Source organism: Leptonychotes weddellii, chromosome 8 (assembly GCF_054177405.1).
Source record: "Leptonychotes weddellii isolate Sample4059 chromosome 8, ASM5417740v2, whole genome shotgun sequence".
In the NCBI taxonomy this organism is placed as follows: domain Eukaryota; kingdom Metazoa; phylum Chordata; class Mammalia; order Carnivora; family Phocidae; genus Leptonychotes; species Leptonychotes weddellii.
Window position 1 is genome coordinate 39849949 of NC_138376.1, and position 14616 is coordinate 39864564.

At 46.3% G+C, this 14616-nt stretch overlaps 1 long non-coding RNA gene across 1 annotated transcript; it reads left to right on the plus strand.

Annotated features, from left to right (window-relative positions):
* Positions 1-265: 265 nt before the first annotated feature.
* Positions 266-14616, plus strand: LOC115937583 (uncharacterized). Its single transcript, XR_004072846.2, has 2 exons — positions 266-1025; positions 13277-14616. It is a non-coding gene; the product is annotated as an uncharacterized LOC115937583 (long non-coding RNA).

Here is a 14616-nt window from a genome sequence, read left to right on the forward strand (position 1 = left end):
TACATGCCTCATTTCATTAATATAGGTTTGCCTATCTGAAAAGGGATTTGGCAAAGGACATTTCTCCTTGCCATGGGACAGCTGAAGAGGTGTAATTCAACAGCTTTCAGAGGCCCGTCACTGTGGTGATTGAGGTGGACAGAAGGCATGGACATGACCAAGGCCCTTAAAAGACACAAACAGGTGGAGAGTGCACTGGGGGTGGGCAGAGGGCTGGGGAGTACAAAAGGAGGAGGCCCGCTTGGAGAGCGGGGACAAGAGAAGGCAGAGGGTGAGGCTGGTAAGGATCAGGAGGACGGGAGGGGGACGGGGTGCGAGGTCGCAGCTAAGCAGCACACGAGAGGAGCTAAAGCAACAATAGAGGACAGACCTAAGAGAAAGACAGACAGACGCGTGGACAGAGCGCAGGGGAGATGACAGACCATCGGGGCAGGGGGTATATACACAGGAAGACAAAGATGGCTCCTCCGTGTGTGACTAGAAGGATAGCGATTAAAAAGAGAGGAGTGAAAGGAAAGAAAACGGGGAATAAGTGAGGAGACAAAATGAGGAAGAAGCACACAGGTACTAGTTAAATGCTTCGAAAAGCACCAGGCTGTCAGGCTGAGCTGGAAGAAGTTCCACAGCCATACCCAGGAGGGGACCATCAGTAAAACAGAGGCAGGCAATTTAAGTAGCTAGCTACTGAGGTAAAAATGAAAAAAAAAAAAAATAGAAGATGGAAAAGGTGAGAAGCAAGAGAAGGAAAACCCAAAGGAGACACTGGCCCAGAAACCTTTTTAACTTTCTGTAAGAATCTTCAAGGCCCCAAACTAGGCCAAGATTCTGACTGACATTTCTGAGCTCACCAGCTGCTGTTTCCTTGAGAGAATTCTGACAGGAAGGCATAGAAATGCAAGCCAACACTGCCAGCTCTGAAAAAGATAATAATAACAACCCAGGCTCTAAACACCTCAATGGGGCCGAAGCCTGCCAGGGAAGAAGGCCCACAGAGGAGGAGGGACCTGCCTGCAACTTTTCCCCAGGTATGTACCGAGCTGTTCCCAGTGCTGCTTTCTCCTCTAATTGTCCTCTGGCCGTTCCTGCCTTGCCCATCTGTCTTTCTTTCTTTGTGAATTTTTGGGAAGCCCTGCAGGCGATCTGCTTCTGTCATCTGAAGCCGGCAGTGTCTATGCGAGCAGGTGAAGCTCCACATTCTGCTTATCACATGGGTGGGGAGGACCTCTGGAATCCAAGCCCATCAGGCAGAGCTAGGCGAAGGGGAAATAAATGAGAGAAATCACCCCTGCCCACATTTTCGGTGTGTCGGAATGATTTGTTGGCTATGCTGACAGTGGACTTGTTTCTGTGTGTGGGGACTCGAAGCAAAGGCAGAAGGAAGGAGGGTGGGCATGGAGACAGAAGGACAGTGAAACACAGCTCAGCTCCAGGGCAGAGATCTGGCATAATCCGCCCGAGGAGCCGGTCAATTACCTAAGGAAGAGCTCGGGTTTGCAGAGTGATGTATGAAAATCTGACAGCACATGACCTTGAACTTTCGGCTTGTCTTTTCAGTGCCTTGGTAAAATACTTTGAATGTATGTTGAAATTTCCTCCAAAGCAACTCAGAGGACTTTATTTCTAATGTGTAATTTATCTCAACTATTTCATCACTGAATAAGAGTGATTTCTTCAGATGACATCCCCGTTAAAACAATGTGAAGTGTTAAATCTTTTTAAAAACTAAGAAACAAAGTCCCTGAGCAATGTATTTCTTTGGAAAATTAGGACAAGGTCCCCTGGACCTTAAGCAATTCTTACTACTCACTCAATGTAATAGGTGCACTTTTTTAAGAAGAGTTTTTGGACCTAAAGAGCTTTATCATTATTCGGTATTATTACATTACATTATGTTATATAATCATTACGATCCCCCTGCAAATATGATATGAGGTCCTGTGAGTGAGTGAACGTCCTGCTGGGCTGTCTTTCCCAAGAAAAACATTCGCTTTATTTTATACCCAATCTTCACCATACTCCACTTAAGGTCTGTCAGTAAGATCTGGGAGCAAAAAAGACGGTAGTGTACAAGCCCTCAGGCTGAAAACTCCTAGTGATTTAGTAATTTAGCAACTTTGTAACTTCACACATGGGGGTTTCCCTCTCTTTGGAGGGTTGACCATCTGTCTACACCCTCATGGGTGAAAGCTCCTACAGTCATACCCTTAAACAGGACTTATACTTTCCTGGCCTTTGTGTGGCTTTACTCTTTTTCCTTACCTCCCCAGAAGCTCAGAACAAAATGACCAATGCCTTGCCCTTGAATTGTTCAGCATCAGAAACATTGAACTAGACCAATGGTTCTCAAAGTATGGTCCCCAGACAAGCAGCATCAGAATCACCTGGGAACCTGTTAGGAATGCAGATTCTCAGATCCTCCTCCAGACCTCCTGAATCAGAAACTCGGGGGATGGGGCTGGGCATTCTGTGCTTGGGCAAGCCCTCCAGATGACCCTGACACACTAAGTCAGGAGGTCACAATGTTTTAAAGTGTGGTTTCCTTTAACACACAGAGCTCAGATCTCCTTACAGGCATGACTCCAGTCCCCTATAGAGTTATTGCTTCTGAGAAGACCTTTCCACAAACCACCTCTCAGTGCTCTGTGTCCTGAGTCTTCAAAATAGGAGTATTTCTAATATAAGTGACTTGTGACAGCCCTGAGAACAGTACCCTCATGCAGTGAGTGTTCTCTACGTGAGGTGGTGGTGGTGATGGTTTTATCTGGTCCCCCCTTCCTGTGCAAAAGGCCTTCACTGGGTGGTGTGGGAAATCAAAAAGGAAGTAGTCAGGATCCTGGCCCAAGGAGAGGAGATACATGAATCAGAGGTACACAAGGAATGGGAACAGCAAAGTAAGATGGGATAGGTACCTGAGTACAGGTCCAAACGATAGGAACTAAGAAGAGAATGAGAGAGAACTGGGAGAAAACTTTGTGGAGGATGTGTCTTTTGAGCTGGGGCTTAAAGAGACAGAGATTTTAACTAGCGAAGATGGGCAAAGAGAAAAGAACATTCCAGCTGGAAGCTGAGCACAGGAAACACTGGAAAGATAAGATATTAGGGGGCTGGTGTGGACAAGAGTGTCCACTCCCCTTTCTGTTACTAATATATTAGCCGTTCATGTTGTAGAGGGGCATCACCTTGTGTCTTGGTATAACCATTTGTCACCATGTTTGCAGAGATTCTTCCTTTAATCCAAATGATATAATTTGACTTAGACGGTTGTAAAACAAGTCCTTTCCAGAATTAACAGTTTTATTACTTAAGCATCCATCCATCTCTCTCTCTCTCTCTCTCTCTCTCGTATATTATTAGGTCAATGTTTCTCAAAGTCCTCTGCCCACTGGCAACAGAATAAATTGGAAATGGTTGCAAAAATGCAGATCCCTGGGCCCTGGCCCAGATGGCTTATTTCAGTATCTTTGAGAGCGAGGCAGAAGAATCTGCATTTTAACAAGCTCCCCCATGATTCCAATGTTCACTCAAGTTTGAAAGCGATGCTTCTGGAGCTCTTTTTTGCCAAATTTGCTGAGCATCACATGGGAGTGCTTGTTAAAAATAGGGACACCTGGCCCCTCCCCATGGAGAGCCCAAGTCCATGGCTATGGCGTGAGGCGGGGGGAAAGGGGTTTTAATAAGTGCCTCCATGGCACTAAGGACCAGGCAAAGTTGGAAAAGACCGCATGTTAGAATGAATGCGTGCTTTGGGTGAGAGAGGAACTCCAAGTCGTAGGTCAGCCATTTACCAGCTGTGTGATTTGGGTGAGCTTCTTAACCACTCTGTGCTTCCAAATTACTTAACCTGCTGGAGACAGTCTTATCCTGTCTAATAAAATGTGCTTCACGAAATTGTAAATAAGTAACTGCCTTTAGTAAAACATTGGCTCCCACTCTACCCCTTTTTCCATTTCGCCTGAAGTCCCAGCTCGGGCTCTCCAGCTCTGCTGAGCAGCAGGGCCAGGACAACAGTGATGGCGAAATGCCACCAGGACTCACCTTTGCAGAGAAGGGTGGCAGGATGCCTGCAGGGAGAGGAGATGGGCTCCTGCAGCTAGCCTTGCTCTTGGCTGTCCTGGGAAGTTAAAATGGGACTCATGCCCATGATTGAATCAACATTCAGAACTGGCCAGTGCTCTAAAAATAGCTAGACAATCTGGCTGAGCCTTAGGAAAAATAAGGTCCTATCCCGACATACTACCCCATGCTTGCCTTAAAAGGAGGGGCCTCGGCTTTATTTCCTACCTCCTCAGCCAGATGATGGTAAGCCCCAAATAATTTGGCTTGTACCTCGGTGAACTCCAGAATAGCTTCTGTTTCATGGTTAGCTACCAAGAACAGCAGTAGTGATACCAGGGCCTAAGGTCACGAGGGCTCAGATTGCGGGGCGCATGCATCTGTGCAGACCGCTCCTCTTACAGACCCTAGCAGGGTCCTAATCCCCATAAAAGCAGGCACGGCTGGTTATATTTTAAGAAAGAAAAAAAAAAACCAGTTATTGATTATTTAAAACTTGCAAGCCTGACTGTGGGGCAGAGAAGGGATAGGGAAAGCTAAGTTGCCCGTATTAGATATTCAGAGAGTGAGACACAGGCGATTTTTCTGCAGAAAGTCCTGTTTTCCTTCCCTCGTCCAGCAAAGGGCTGACTAAGGATCTGTCGTCAGAGGGCCAAGTCCTTGTGGCCAATAAGAGAACAGTCTGAACATTTCACTATATTTTTGTTTTCACAAAAATCCTGAAAATGACACTGATGCCCCAGATATTCAGAACCTATAACGATTGTTATCAGAAATGACACTGATGAATCCTCCTTTTTAACAAATCCTTTTCAGACATTTGAGAATATCAAAAATTGTTTTTAAAAAATAGGCAAACCAGAATTGCGGGGAGAAATATTTTTTATAATATTTAAGCTTTCTCAAGTATCTTAGAACTACCCCTTTCCTAATAACAACTATTATGTTAATGAAACTCTTGAAAGTCGAGCAAATAAAGGGACTTTCATGCAGTGAGTAGTTTTGGTTGCTGTCTTCGTAGTAAGCATGTATTAAATACTAGTAATCCTAGTAAGGGACCATTTATTAGACTTTTAATACAGCGTTCACAGCACCTTACATCAATCTATCTCGTTGAAGTCTCCTAGTGAGGAAGCATTATTATTCTGACGTTACAGATAAGGAGAGTGAGGCTCAAAGAGGCTAAGTAGTTTGCTCAAGGTCACAGAGCCAGAAGACACAGATGCCCACGCCATGGTCTTCCTCCCTGCAGCCCTCTGCTTCCAATAAAGATGACATCGTGTTACTTACATTAGTTACACCGTGTTCTCTCTCTCCTAACCCGTCCTGGATTTGTCCCAAATCCAAGAGTCTTTCTGCTGACCATTAATGGGAAATCCCCATCCTCACTTCTCTGTAAAGCTGTGGCTGAGTCATTTATGTTCAAATGCTGCCCTGCTCAGTGAAAGAAGTAGGAAAAAACAAAACAAAACAAAACAAAACTGTGATTGCGGCTTATGCTTTTGACGCTGCTTTTATTGTTACTTAAGTTCTAGAAGCTTTAAAATGATGTTTGCTTCCCAGGAACTAGGGAAAGGACCATTTACTAATTTAAGGCTTTGAACAATTGTCTGATTACAGGGCAGAGAGAGGGAGAAATAAATCTTGTTTTCAATAACACATTGAGTGACATTTTCTATTGTCATCAGTCTGTTCTCCTAAGAAACTCAAGACCCTCCCATGTGTTATCTCATTAATCTTCAACCCATCCTGTGGTGGGCAGATGAGGTTACACAGCTATTTGCAGATAACTGGCATGGGATCTGGTACAGGGATGAGGGAAGAAAGGTCACCAATATCACCCAGCACACAAGGGGCTGGGTGACACATCATTCCTCCCCATTCTTCCTATTAACACTACCTACCAAAGTCAGAAGATTTAGGCAGGTAGGACACTAAATAAATAATGTCAAAAAACCTACATCCAATCGCCATATCAATGTCCTTTGCCCTGTGATGTATGAAAATCTGACAGCACATGACCTCAAACTTTCGGCTTGTCTTTTCAGTGCCTTGGTAAAATACTTTGAATGTATGTTGAAATTTCCTCCAAAGCAACTCAAAGGACTTTATTTAAACATATCTTTATATTCCCCATCCTAGATTTTTTTACTTCCAATCATGCCTAGTCTGAAATATTTTAATTCTGTTGCAGTTGTGTGTTTCGTTTTGTCTTTCCAGCCTACCTTGTGCTCCATTTTCGAATCTGTTCCATGCATTTCTTTCCTTGCATGTTAAGTCAGATGATCAGGGAAAGTGTCATGAGGATTCAGACAACACATTCCAGTTTCAAACTTTCCCTTCAGGTTCAAAATTCTTTGTGCGTTCTAAGTTGAAAGAATTTAGTTTCCTGGACTCAAGAGCAACCAAGTAATTGGTTATTAAAAGCTTTTTGTTATTATTTTTTTCCTGTAGATTTTGAAGTGAGCTTTTTTTTTTAATTATTTTTTTTTTAAAGATTTTATTTATTTATTTGCGAGAGAGAGAATGAGAGACAGAGAGCATGAGAAGGAGGAAGGTCAGAGGGAGAAGCAGACTCCCCGCTGAGCAGGGAGCCCGATGCGGGACTCGATCCAGGGACTCCAGGATCATGACCTGAGCCGAAGGCAGACGCTTAACCGACTGAGCCACCCAGGCGCCCTGAAGTGAGCTTTTAAGTAACCATTTGACCATATAAGGTCGGGCTTGATAAAGACCAAGAAATCCACACCCCAGTGAATTTAGCACTGGGTTAGCACTATCTTGGTTATCTCACATCGTTTATCTAGAAATCTATGTCTTTTGTCATCTTACATGAATTAATCACCTTCTGGATCTCAGCTTACTCATGAATGGCAAGTCTTTTTTTTTTTTTTAGATTTTATTTTAGTATGTTATGTTAATCACCATACATTACATCATTAGTTTTTGATGTATTGTTCCATGATTCATTGTTTGTGTATAACACCCAGTGCTTGAATGGCAAGTCTTTTAAAGCTGGCTCTTTCTAGTTCTCCGGACCAAAAAACACAGTGGTCTTTCTCTTCTGTGCAAACCCTCACTCCTCAAACCTACATGCCACACACTTGGGAGGATCTTGAACTGACAGGTTTAACCAGTTAAAATGAAACTTTACTCAGCTTGTCGGTTCCCTGGTTCACTGGAAGAGATGAGACATCCTCCTCTTCTCGACCACATCTTCCCCTTTGGCCCCATTCTCTCTCTTCCCATCAGCTCCTGCTTTTGATTGACCACCACCCCACACCTGGGGAGGGGGAGGAAGAGCGACCTCACATTCTCACTCATAGGAAGCTTGCCTTTGCCTAGCGGGGAGAGCCATGTTTTCATAGCAGGAGCTTACGCAGCCATTGGATTGGATTAAATGGATGACTCCCAAGACCAGCCAGTAAAGATTTTTGAATGGGGCGCTTAGGACACTTTCCTATTTTCCTGAGAAAAATTACGGTTTCTAAGCCATCACCAGCAGCAGCAGCAGCAGCAACAGCCCAAGTACACAGCTGCAGAGGCTAAGTGTGCAAAGAGTGCAAGGCCCATCGTGTTTCTTTCCCTTTCTTCTTTCTCAGCATGTACCTTCCCGGCCTGTCTGCATGGGTGGATCAAGACTGTCCCTCTAACCAGATTAGTTAGTTTGTTCATTTTTAAGGATTACCATGTGCATATATGTAAACCAAGTTGTTTCCATGACCCTTATCTATGAAGCCAGATGACAATACTAGCTATTTCGTAGAGTAGGAGCAAGGATTTCAGGAGACTGTATTTGCAAAGCACAGAAAAGTATCCCTGTCACAGGGTATGCTCGAAAAAAAAAAAAAAAATTGTTCTTAAGTTTAGTACTTGTATTAGTAGAGTTCATGAACTGCCTTTGTCAGTGCTGCGAGCCTCTAAACTTTTTTGGGGTGCAATTCTACTTTGGGCACCCTCCTGCAGAGAATCAGATGCCACAAAGCTGAAAACCCCATCTCCTTCCAGCCAGTGTGGCCTGTCCAGACCCAGAGAGGCAAGACTGCTGCCAGAGTCCCTCTGCCTTCAGCGGCTCAGGCCTCCCAGACGGCAGGACAGGTGACGGGCTGGGGAAAGCAGGAGACAAACAGAAAGATCCTTCCCACAGTGAGCAATGGTGCTTGGAACGCTGCGCCGGCAGCTGCGGCCATCAGCGCATGCCCACAAAAGGGTACTGAGGGCGACACAGGCCCGCTGCGTTTCCGCGTGGGGGATGCTCGCCGCACACCTGGGGGACAGTTCTCTGCTGGGTTCTCGCCCTCTTTGACAAAAGGTTTATCCTTCGTGGGATTCCAAACATGAAAAAAAGAATCAGATTGACATATATAAAGCAGAAGCGATTAAAATAATGAATAGTGGGTGCCTGGGTGGCTCAGTCGTTAAGCGTCTGCCTTCGGCTCAGGTCATGATCGCATCGGGGCTCCCTGCTCCGCGGGAAGCCTGCTTCTCCCTCTCCCACTCCCCCTGCTTGTGTTCCCTCTCTCGCTGTCTCTCTCTCTCTCAAATAAAAATTTTTAAAAAATCTTTAAAAATAAAATAATGAATAGTACTAACAATCACAAGATGATAACTGCACCAAAATAAGCCAGTGACACTTGGGTGCTGTCTGGTTCTGAACAAACGGTGGGGGAAGAAACTGGGCCCCCAAAGCGCCGCCATTCCCCACCACACTGTTCCAGGATGATTTGGGGGCCACATAGGATGGCGGAGGAACACGTGGGTGGTCCCGCCTCTGAGCGTTTCCACTTTGCGGGGGAAGGGAGGTGCCGATGGCCCACATCAGAGGTGCGGGGCTGCATCTGGACAACAGGAGAAAGCGGGCCAGGGCCAGCACGGCTTCCCGAGGCCACATGCTTCTTTATATCCCCATACGGATTACGTTGCTATGGAATGTAAGGAAGTGTGTGGTTTCGGCAAGTGCCTCTTCTGCAGGCCCACCCCAGCACCCGGCACAGGTTTGGCCCCCTTCCTCACCTGGGGCTTTGTCCCCCCCCACACACAGGAATTTCCCTCTGCAACCAAGCAGGAGCCTCTGCATCCTGTCTGGCCCCTCGCCCACACGCCCTTCTCTCCCTCCTGAGGCTTCGTGGCTCAGCTCGGTTCCAGGCCCGCTGCTGATTGTGCGGACCCCACGGCTCATGTCCATTGGCAGAGAGAGGCCACATCGCCTAAAGGTTTTTCACACCGGCAGCCGTCACCGGGCATTTTGCTCCTGAAATGAGAGCTTTCTGCTAACCGAACTGAATTGTGATGCCTTCACATCCCTCTGTTATCACTTACTTCCCTTTAGGACCCTCAATGTCTCTGGCACTTTGCGCAGCTCAAGGGCTTTCCTTGCAGGCCGGCAGGTGCTGGGGGGCTTGGGAGACTATAGTCTGGGTCCCTGAAAGTCCCCTGGCCCTGCTCTGCCACCTTGTCCCCTTCATATCACAGCCCTGTTGCCAAGCAGCGCTGGGTGAAGCTGCTTGCTAAAAAGGTCAGAGTACTCAGAGAGCAATCCACTCATCTAACTGGCTAAGTTCCTTTCTCCCCTCTTCCCTGAACCCCTGTGTCCCCAGCCCTGGCCCTAGAGGGCCTGAACCCACACGCAGAAGGAGTTGGACTCCCAGAGCGAAGCCTTGGGCATGAGGAGACACGGCAGTCACCCAAGGCTTGGGCCATCACCTACCCCAGCATTCCAGAATGAGGGAGGAGGCTGAAAGGATCCCCTCCCTCACTTACCCCCCAGCTGCAGGATGGCCTTGTGCCTTCCACAGCTCTGCTTCCTGCTGTTTGGGTGTGTGTGTGTGAGACCAGGGCTGGGCCACCCTGAATTCCTACCGTGAGTTCTTAAGCAGAAGCACAGGGTTTGACAGATGTGTGTGGAGATGCACAGGATGCAGAGGAGAGGGCTGTGAGACAGAACTGAGAAGCAGCAAGATGGGGCACGGGCAGAGGAGGACAGGGAAGGATGAATGCAGAGTGGCGGGAGGCGAAGGGGACCACCCCCTCAGAGGCGACTGCGTCGCAGCACACTGGGCCACGGCCCCCACTGGGCTGCTGCAGCACAGGCGGCGCCCCCCACTGTCTCTCCCAGATGCCAGGCAGGGGTCTAATGGCCTTCAAGGGCATGCCAACCTGTACTCCTTAGGGGCTGGAGAGAATTCAGAAGAACCAGAGATGGGGCAGCTGCAGGACTGAGCACAGAGACTTCAGCTTTAGTTAAGTGATTCTCAGCTGCAGGAGACGTTGCCCCTCTGAGCACATTGGGCAATGCCCAGGGACATTTCTGCTGGTCACAAGTAAGGAGTTCTACCAGCATCTAGTGGGTAAGGACCAGAGATGCTGCTAAATACCCTACAATGCACAGGACAGCCCTCCTCAGCAAAGACTTAGCTGGCCCCAAATGTCCACCTGCTGCGATTGAGAAACCCTGCTCTAGACAGTGGTGCTTTGAATGACTAAGGTCTCTGGTGTCGGCATATTACCACATACTCAATCTTCCAAAGAAAATTACCACCCTTCTTTTCCAAACATCAGTCTTCACATCTCTAAAATAGGCAGATGACTCAAAGCTGTACTTCTTCCCAATGACAACCTTTTCTTTTTCTAAATTGGACTTGCTCCAAAGATAGTTTTCCTTTTCCTCCCCTGAGGTTGATTCTGTGTCATCTACTCAGAAACTGGGGGGCCAGGGCATCTGCCTTCGACTCAGGTCATGATCTCAGGGTCGTGGGATTGAGCTCAGCAGGGAGCCTGCTTCTCCCTCTGCTGCTCCCCCTGCTTGTGCTCTCTCGCTCTCCGTCAAATAAATAAATAAAATCTTAAAAAAAAAAAAATGAAACTGGGGGGCCGTTGTGCAGGTGGAGCAGGACGTGAGTAAAGAGAGGAGAGAGGTGATGAGGGGTATTGTCCTGACTTGCAGAAATCACCCTGCAAGAAGAGGTCTGTTCTGACTTGATGTACTGCCCGGCTGCCCCCTGCCCCCACAGCTGCCTACTCCCTTGCTCCCCAGGAGGAGCAAGGACAAGGTTAGCCAGAGGAAAAGCTGGTGGGCGTAGCCCCAAGACCCCTGTGTCATTGATAGGAGGTGGAGGGAGAAGGTACGATGCCCCTGACTGCGGAGCCAGCAAGATGCATGCCAAGGCAGAGGGGACTCAGCGCAAGCAAGAAGCTGCAACAAGGCCCTGTGCCAACCATCTAGAGCTGAGGAGTCGCTGTGGCTCCTGCTTCCCCCCCTCCCCCGACCCCCAGCACATCACAGCGCCCTTCCCCCAGTTGCCGCGTCTACCGTGCCTTGTTGACTGCACTGACTTCTGCGATCTCTTACTTATTTCAGACAGAACTCCCAAGCTGCCGTCCATTTGGCAGAAGTCCGCTTGGCAGGGTAAACCAGTTCTGCTTTTCCTGATCAGTGGTTTTTACAACTTCAGGGTTGAAATGAAAATACTTGCAGCCAGGGGAAGGGAAATATGTGAAGAACGGGCTGAAGTAGAGAGTGAAACTTTTGGCTTCAAAAGCAGGCACGATTGTCTGTAGGACTTTCCCACAATGCCTGGAAGTGTTTACTGTGTCCACCGGGGACCTCGTGTTGAGCACCTTTCTGTGGTTATCATTAAGTCTTACAATGAGGAGACAAGGTAGGTATGTTCCCCCATGGTACAGGTGTAGACACTGAGGTTTAAAGAATGCATGTAATGGGGCGCCTGTGTGGCTCAGTCATTAAGCGTCTGCCTTCGGCTCAGGTCATGATCTCAGGGTCCTGGGATCGAGCCCCGCATCGGGCTCCCTGCTCTGCGGGAAGCCTGCTTCTCCCTCTCCCACTCCCCCTGCTTGTGTTCCCTCTCTCGCTGTGTCTCTCTCTGTCAAATAAATAAATAAATTCTTAAAAAAAAAAAAAAAGAATGCATGTAATGTCCCCAGAGCAAAAGAGCCAGGAAGCCTCAGTGGGATTTGAACCCAGTTAAGGGTGACTCCCGGGCCACATGCTTTCCATTCTATTACACTTCTCTTCATCAGGGAGGGGAAATTAAAAGAACAGGCAAGAGTACCCTCCGAGGGAGGAGGGACAGCCTTCTGGCATTCTGCTTGTCTGGGGAAGGTCTTCATCTCAATCAGCTCCCTGCCCCCTTGATCACACTTTCCCAGAAATAGGCAGAAATCAGCGGGTACCTCTGCGAGTCCAGTGGTTCTCAAATTTCATCCGCATGAGACTCACCTGGAGGGCAGCTCACACAAATGCCTGCGCCTATCCCCAGTGTCGTAGATGGGTAAATGTTACTTCCATTGTAAGGCCAACATACAAGTTCTACTGCCCTGGAATCCAGACTTCTCCGTTAGAAACTACAAGAATCAAAGATTTCCCCACCTCTTTTGAGGAACTATTTTGTCAATTCTACCCATTTGTCAAACCAAACAATCTCAATGTCTATCGCTAGGAGAATGACTACATACATTGTAATATATTCACGTAGTAGAAAGCCATAAAAAATGAAAATTAATAAACTACAGCTGCCTCATCAATATGGATGAATTTTATAAATATCATTTTAAGTGAAAATACCAAGTCATAGAGGAATGCCTGTGGTATGATACCATTATATAAAAAACAAGCAATATATCGTTTAGGAATAAATGCATAAATAATAAAAACTATAAAAAATAACATTTAAATTATTTTTTAAAAGGAATTCAATTGCCTGTGAGGGGAAACTAAAGAGATAAATTGGGAAATGCATTCAGGAAGCCTCAACAGTATTGGTGAAGTTCTTTTTCTAAGGTAGATGGTTATTTGTGGGTATTGGTTTTATCATTATGTGTCATAGCTTACATATGTATGACATGTATTCTTTTACAAATACATCATATTTGAATTAAAAATTATAAATTCTATTTTAAAAATTAAAATGTAATCTTACATTCAAAAGAATATAGACCAAAATGTTACATTTCTTTTGGAAGATGGGAGGAGAGAGAATTATGGAAGACTTTCATTTTCTAAATTCTACAATTCGATATCATTTTAGTTCTTCACAGTGTTTATATTTGAAAAAGAATAAGGATCGAAGACAGAAGATGAAACAAAGTCACACAATGCAAAGTACAAATTACGTGTGGCTCTCACAAGCCCCGCAAGAGAGCATCCTGGGTGTGGCTAGCTACTGGGATTTGATTCATGCTAATGCTGGTTCTCTCTGTGTTGCAGGCTTGCACAACCGATGCTCGGAGGTACCAAGGGATCCTTACCCTGGAGGCTACGGTCACCTCCCAAGGGAGCTGCCCCCTGCTCTGGCTGGTCAAACGGAACCAAGTCCGTCTTCCTGAGAGGTTTGGTCCCCTTCAACCAGCTACAGCAGGGCTGGCAATGCCCAGTCCTTGGAGAAACAGAAGAGATTCACCTGAAGCTGAAATTACTTACTAATGCTTCCCTTAAGGAAATGACTCTGATTTTGTCATATACTCTCATGCTCCCAGGAAGGGAGAAGAGAGGAGCCCTGGGTTCAAAAGTGAGCAAGATTTTCATGCTGAACACAAAGAGCTCTGTACCCCTGCATCCACAACCAGACCCACTCACGTGCTCCTGACACACACAGTCAGTAAAGATTTGGAGGAGGGAATTTGTGCCAACCAGGGGAAGATTACGGGACCTAGAAGACAGGGCTCCTGCTCACATGGGGCTAGCAGTCTAAGTAAAGAAATTAGACAGATGAATATGGCACAGTTCAATGGAATCTCAAGTGCAAGCTCAGCAATTCTTCTCACATAGTCCACCAAATATGCCTGGCACATGGCACGCCATCAAACCTCTGCCCATCCATGCAGCCCAAGATATCTATTCACGAAGCAATATACACATGACTCAGTTTCCTGATCTGTAGAATGGGGATAATAATCATACCACCCACCACATACGGTTTTGTGTGGAATGAAATGAGAATGCATGTAAAGGAGTTAGAAAGCTCTCAATAATTGCTACCTGTTATTAAGGGGGATAACCTGACGTGTCTTCCTTTCAAAATTTGTATCTTTGACAGTGCACTCATCCTTACATGTATTACTAGTATATAATAAGAGTCACTTTTAAAAAGTGCTTCATACATTAGTCTGATACTATCATCTTAAAGAAATATCCTGCCTAGAAAGCTTTCATTTGTGCATGGCGCTAAGATGCTAGTCTGGACCCACATGTCCTCCGGAGTACACAAAGGCCACGGAGTGCGTATTACGAAGGTGTGGAGTTTGGACATAAGCACAGGAGCTGGAGTGCCTGGGCTCAAATTCCAGCATTCCTACTCACCACCACCCCCACCAGCTGTGCCACTTTGGACCAGTTGCTTGACCTCTCTGAGCCTACATTTCCTCATCCGTAGAATGGAGATATTAATAAGAGCGTCAGCCTCATAGGGTTTTCATGAGAATGAAGTTAAAAAATACATGTAAATGTATAAAACTAGTGTGAGATATATAATAAGCTTTTAACATTGACAATGTACCTGAAATGTTCCTGAAACTAAATTGGTGTTCAATAAACACTTCTTCAATAAA